Source organism: Perca fluviatilis, chromosome 14, assembly GCF_010015445.1.
Source record: "Perca fluviatilis chromosome 14, GENO_Pfluv_1.0, whole genome shotgun sequence".
Taxonomy (NCBI): Eukaryota; Metazoa; Chordata; class Actinopteri; order Perciformes; family Percidae; genus Perca; species Perca fluviatilis.
Window position 1 is genome coordinate 29,220,073 of NC_053125.1, and position 6,741 is coordinate 29,226,813.

The window sequence follows — 6,741 nt, forward strand, 5'->3', positions numbered from 1 at the left end:
ACTTGATCGGATTTAAAACTTTAATATACAATATACAAAGAAGAATAAACAACATACAAAACAGATAAAGATTTAGAGTGCAAAGTAATAGTGCAAATGTATTGTGCAAGATGCATATTGGAATGATAAAGTATGTAATAAGTAGGTGAATGGCCAAAGTGGGGATGAGTCCACTGATCAGCAGTTCAGGAGAGTGATGGCAGAGGGAAAGAAGCTGTTCTTGTGTCTGGTTGTTTGTGTGCAGGGATCTGTAGCGCCTGGCAGAGGGGAGGAGGCAGGAGGAGGGGAGGAGGCAGGAGGAGGGGAGGAGGCAGGAGGATGGCAGCAGTGTAGAAGATGGCCAACAGCTCTTGCTTCTGCAAAAAAAAAAAATAGAGCTCCATGGTTTTGAAGGCTCAGTCCTTCTCAGCTGACCTAAAAAGAAAGAAACAAAAGTTTGATATGTCATACTAAGAATAAACAAATTAACAAAAAGCAAGACAACCAGGGAAGGATGTTAGAAGCACTTTTCCGGTGATCTCTTGCTTTACTGAGCAGCCTCCAACTGAGAGAGACAACGTAAATGTGACGTGAGCAACCTGTCTGAAAGTGTGAAGTCTTCTGGTAGCTGTGCCAAGAGAAATCTCAATCATTCCCAATGTTGAAGTTAAAAAAGTTAAAACAATGTACTTTTGGTTATGCAGCTTGCAGGTATATCTAATCAAATAACTACACTAATCAGCATTTGACTGCCTCACCCAAAACCTAGCTTCTAAAGAATTAATCAGGTCATGTCTGACATTTAGCATATGAAGAAGACTCATTGTCCCCACAGGAAGGTAACTATTGTTTCTGCTTTTGGGGGGAGCCACTCCCTGCTAGGGGGCCCGCGACGATTAGAACAAAGGAAATGTAAACTTGAACTGAATCGGCACTACCATGTGAAACGACCTTTGTCTGTGACCTGGAGTAAACCTAAATTCAGGTGTGTCTTTATCCTGAGGGACAGGATAAATGGGGGCTCCTGAGACGATCTCAGGACTGTTCTTCTGTGACTCCACAAGAGAAGCATGAGAGCAGTCCGCTGTCAGCTGCAGTGTAATATTTGTGTTTTCTGTTGACTGTCGTTTTTCATGTTGTTTTATTAAACCATCTTGCTTAATCTTTCAATCCGAACCTAGCCTCTCCTTCGTCCTCAGAAATCTAAGAACACGTCAATTGTAAATAATCTTACACCAATCTTACAGAGACGGAGAGTGTAGGTATATGTAAGGAGATAACATAGACACAGGCTAATTATTGCTAACTAACATGCTAGTTAACATTAGTAACTAGAAAATGCATTTCCTGCGGAAAATGCGTGGGAATGCTGAATAGCTGAACTGCTAAAGCTAACTGGTTGAATAGCTGAAATCTGTAAGAAGAAGTTGAAATAGTGAGAATAGTTGAAAAAGTGGAAATGGGTTAGGGGGGGGGGGAAAAAGAAGAGGGGGGGAGAAAAAAAAGAAAAAAAAAAGAAAAAAGAGAGAGGAGAGGGGGAAAAAGGGAGAGAAAAAGAGAGAGAAAAAAGAGAGAGAGAGGGAGAAGAAAAGAGGAAAAGAAAAGAAAAAAAAAAGAAAGAAAGGGAAGAGAGAGAGAAAGAGAGAAGAGAAGAAAGAGGGGAGAAAGAGGAAAGAAGAGAAAAAAAAAAAAAAAAAAAAAGGAGAGAGAGAAAGAAAAGAGTGAATGTTTGGGGGGGGGGGGGGGGGGGGGGGGGGGGGGGGGGGGGGGGGGGGGGGGGGGGGGGGGGGGGGGGGGGGGGGGGGGGGGGGGGGGGGGGGGGGGGGGGGGGGGGGGGGGGGGGGGGGGGGGGGGGGGGGGGGGGGGGGGGGGGGGGGGGGGGGGGGGGGGGGGGGGGGGGGGGGGGGCAGAGCGTGAGAGGGAGGGGAAGCGATGGAGAAAAGGAAAGAGAGAGAGCAGAGAGAGAGAGGGAGGATGGAGAGGAAAAGAGAGAGGGAGAAGGAGGGATGGAGAGAGAAAAGAGAGAGACAGAGATAGAGAGGGAAGAGAGACATTCAGAGAGAAGTGGAAGACCACTGTGCTGTGCTGCAGCTATTCAGGGTCCCTGAGAGCAAGCTCTCAAACAAAGCCTCACTGTAGCCACCATAACTGCTATCAGTCAAATGGCGTGATCCTGGGCACCACAAGGCCTTTGTGAGCGATATCGTTATAAAATTTATATGGATAAGGGCGTAAAATGTGCGTCATATCAAGCAGATTTCAAAAAGTGGTTTTGTTCAGTGTTTTGGCTGGGAAATATCCAGGAGTTTGATCATTGAAGCAAATGGAGAACGAAATGGACATCTTGTCATTTGGAAGCTCAACCAGCCAAAAGAGTAAAAGGGCGTATCACAAAACTGAGCAGATTTTCCCCAGATTTTCAGACAGACAGACAGAAGTGGAGCATAAAATGATATAGACTGTGATCATAGTTAGTCGGTATAGTTGACTCCTACAGCAAGCCTGGGTAATCAGTAGACTGTCTGTGAAAGTGTTGTCATGGTTACTAAGGGCCTGGGCAATGTTTATAAACATCTCTTTGATCTGATAACGATAGCACCTGCTTTAATATGTCTCCTGTAGTACGCCAGCACTTCAGACACTGAGAGCAGAAGAAATATTTTCATTATTATCAGATATATACTGCATAGAACGAAAAAGCATCAATCTAAGCTGAGATGAGATGTAGAAATATATTAGGTGAAAAGAATGGGGCTGAACAAAGAAGAAAGAGGAAAAGAGAGGGGAGAAAGAGAGGAGAGCAGAAGAGAAGAGATGAGAAAGAGAGAGAAGTGTGGTGTGTGTTCCAATGAGCGGTGTGTGTGTGTGTGTGGGGTGTGTTTGTGTGTGTGTGTGGTGGAGTGGGGTGTGTGTGTGTGTTTTAGAGTAGTGTGTTAGTGTGTTGTGTGGTGTGTGTTTGTGTGTGTGTTTACATGTGTGTCTGTCTTTGTGTGTGTATGTTTGTTGTGTGTGTGTGTGTGTGTGTGTGTTTATGTGTCTGTTTGTGTGTCTGTGTGTGTGTATATGTGTGTGTGTGTTTGCGTGTCGTGCATGTGTGTGTTTACAAAATAAAACATGAATAGCTGAATTACTAAAAGCTAAACTGGATGAATAGCTTAAAAAACCGTAAAAATAAGTTTAAGTAGTGAGAGTAGTTGAAAAGTCAAATAACACCTTAGCCAGGGACACAATGATGGATGATCCACAGTGGGATTTGAACCGGGGCCCCCCACCTAGCCATGTGCCATCCAGGCCATCTTCAGAACAGACAAGCAGTCTTTCCTTTGAGTATTTATAAAAGCCTCCTTGATCATTAATCGCCACCTAATTGAGTGAGAGACAGTGTGAAGGGAACCCTTCAAACAAGCCTTAATAAATCCCACAACAGTTAATGCTATCGGAAACAGCGACTTGACCGTTAGAGGCACACGGCCTTTGTGAGAGCGATATCGGTATAAAATTTATATGGATAAACATAAAAATGTGGGCATATCAGCGATTTAAAAAGTGGTTCGTTCTGCTCTTCGGCTGGAAAATATGGGCGCCTTTTATCATTGCGCGGTTAGAGAAGAAATTTGTTTTCGTCATTTGGAAGCTTCGCTGAGCCAAAAGTATGAGGGCGTATCCGCAAAACCGAGCAGATTTTCTGAAACTAGACAAAAATACCTACGTTTTGATGTATAAATTGTGTATGACAAGTAGATATTGTGGGCGTGAGAGCAGTTTACAGACAAAGGAACTAAGATAATTTTTTGGAAGCTTCACCTCTAGCTGTGATGTCATCCACTCTAGCAAGTGCAATACACACCCTGTTTAATCGATAAAAATCTGAAAGATTACTAAACTTAAAGGCTTTTTCACAAAAACTGTAAAAGATATCAACCTGAAAAGTAGACCCGAGATAGCTGAATATTTTGTGAACATTTTAAAGTTTGGATCACGTCTGTAGGTGGAAGAATGTAGGAGGAGATACATTTTGAAGCAGAAGAGAGTTTGAAGGGTTTGGAGCCTGCTCTCATTGACTTTAATGTTAAAAAAAAGTGTTAAAAAGCTTAAAATTTGAAAAAGGTATAAATAGTAGAAAAAAGTTGAAGAAGTCCCATCATTGGCTGAAAGAGCTGAACATTTGAAAAGTTGAATGGTTTAAATAGGTGAAAGTATGCAGAAGTTACAGAGAGCCAAAAAGCGTCTGAGAAGGAATAATAAATAAAAACCGAGATAACAATAGTGATGGTAGAACAGCATTCAATAGAAAATGCATTTCCTGCGGGAAAATGCGTATGGAATGCTGAATAAGCTGAACTGCTAAAGCTAACTGGTTGAATAGCTGAAATCTGTAAGAAGAAGTTGAGAATAGTGAGAATAGTTGAAAAAGTGGAAATCGTTAAAAAGTTGGCTTTAAAAGCTGAAAAATGACAAAATATGTAGAACATTGTGAAGTCTTTAGCTGAAGCTGAAGAATAGTTAGAAAAAGTGGAAATTGGTTCAATAAGTTAAAAGAAAGTAAAGAGAGGGAGGGAGGAGGGATGGAGAAAGAAGGAGAGAGAGAAAGAAGAGACAGGAGAGAGGGAGGGAGAGGCAGGATGGGGAGAAGGAGAGAGAGAAAAAAGAGAGAGAGAGACAGAGAGAGATGGAGGGAAGAGAGGGATGGAGAGAGGACAGAGAGAGGAGGGAGAAGGAGGGATGGAGAGAAGGACAGAGAGAGAGAAAGAGAGAGAAACAGGGAGAGAGAGAAAAGAGAAACAGAGAGAGAGAGGAGGGAGAAGGGGGGATGGAGAAAGGAAAGAGAGAGAGACAGAGAGAGAGGAGGGATGGAGAGAGGACAGAGAGAAAGGAGAAGGAGGGATGGAGAGAGAAAGAGAGAAACAGAGATAGAGAGGGGGAGAGAGAAGACATTCAGAGAGGAGTGGAAGACCACTGTGCTGTGCTGCAGCTATTCAGGAGTCCTGAGAGCAAGCTCTCAAACAAAGCCTCACTGTGGCAACACCATAACTGCTATCAGTCAAATGGCGTGATCCTGAGGCACCACAAGGCCTTTGTGAGCGTATCGGTATAAAATTTATATGGATAAGCGTTAAAAATGTGGTCATATCAGCGATTTCAAAAAGTGGTTTGTTCAGTGTTTGGCGGGGGGAATATCCAGGAGTTTGATCATTGAAAGCAAATGGAGAACGAAATGGACATCTTGTCATTTGGAAGCTCAACCAGCCAAAGAGTAAAAAGCCGTATCACAAAACTGAGCAAGATTTTCAGATTTTCCAGATCAGACAGACAACAGAAGTGGAGCATAAATGATATAGACTGATGATCATAGTTAGTCTAGTTAGTTGACTCCTACAGCAAGCCTGGGTAATCAGTAGACTGTCTGTGAAAGTGTTGTCATGGTTACTAAGGGCCTGGGCAATGTTTATAAACATCTCTTTGATCTGATAACGATACTTCCTGCTTAATATGTCTCCTGTAGTACCACGCCAGCACTTCAGACACTGAGAGCAGAAGATATTTTTCATTATTATCAGATATATACTGCATAGAACGAAAAGCATCAATCTAGCTGAGATGAGATGTGAAATATATTAGGTGAAAAGAATGGGGCTGAACAAGAAGAAAGAAGGAAGAAAGAGAGAGGGAGAGAAAGAGAGAAGAAAGAGGAGAGCAGAAGAGATGAGAAGAGAGAAGAGTGTTGTGTGTGTGTGTGAGCGTGTGTGTGTGTGTGTGTGTGTGGGGGTGTGTTTGTGTGTGTGTGTGTGTGGGGGGGTGGGAGTGTGTGTGTGTGTGTTTGGAGTAGTGTGTGTGTGTTGTGTGTGTGTGTGTTTGTGTGTGTGTTTGCATGTGTGTCTGTCTTTGTGTGTGTGTGTTTGTGTGTGTGTGTGTGTGTGTGTTTATGTGTCTGTTTATGTGTGTGTTTGCAAAATAAAACATGAATAGCTGAATTGCTAAAGCTAAACTGGATGAATAGCTTAAAACCGTAAAAATAAGTTTAAGTAGTGAGAGTAGTTGAAAAGTCAAATAACACCTTAGCCAGGGACACAATGATGGATATACCACAGTGGGATTTGAACCGGGCCCCACACCTAGCCATGTGCCATAACCACTCGCCATCTTCAGAACAGACAAACATTTTTCCTTTAGTATTTATAAAGCCTCTTTTTGATCATTAATGCCTACACCTAATGGGTGAGGAGACGGTGTGAAGGAACCAGCTCAAACAACTTATAATGTCACAACAGTTAATGCTACGAAAGCAGCGACTTGACCGTTAGAGGCACACGGCCTGTGAGCGTATCGGTATAAAATTTATATGGATAAACATAAAAATGTGGGCATATCAGCGAATTTAAAAAGTGGTTCGTTCTGCTCTTGGCTGGAAAATATGGGCGCCTTTTATCATTGCTGCGGATTGAGAGAATTTGTTTTCTCGTCATTTTGGAGCTTCGCTGAGCCAAAAGTATGAGGCGGTATCACAAAACCGAGCAGATTTTCTGAAACTGGACAAAATACCTACGTTTTGATGTATAAATTGTGTATGACAAGTTAGATATTGTGGGCGTGAGAGCGGTTTACAGACAAGGAACTAAGATAATTTTTTGGCTGTCTGTCATCCCTCGTCATCCACTCTAGCAAATGCAATACACCCCCTGTTTAATCGATAAAAATCCTAAAAAGATTACTAAACTAAAGCTTTTTTTCACAAAACTGTAAAGATATCAACCTGAAAAGTAG

The 6,741-nt window shown here is 42.6% G+C and overlaps 2 protein-coding genes and 1 long non-coding RNA gene across 3 annotated transcripts in view; 2 read left to right on the top strand and 1 right to left on the bottom strand.

Annotated features, from left to right (window-relative positions):
* Positions 1–6,741, bottom strand: part of LOC120572807 (sialoadhesin-like) — a gene marked incomplete in the record, with an annotated part of 288,199 nt that overhangs the window by 121,850 nt on the left and 159,608 nt on the right.
* LOC120572882 overlaps positions 1–6,741 on the top strand; it is a 62,438-nt gene that overhangs the window by 45,730 nt on the left and 9,967 nt on the right. The gene's annotated exons all lie outside the window — the stretch shown is intronic.
* The window catches only part of LOC120573012, a 24,657-nt gene that overhangs the window by 9,311 nt on the left and 8,605 nt on the right, over positions 1–6,741 (top strand). The window lies entirely within an intron of this gene.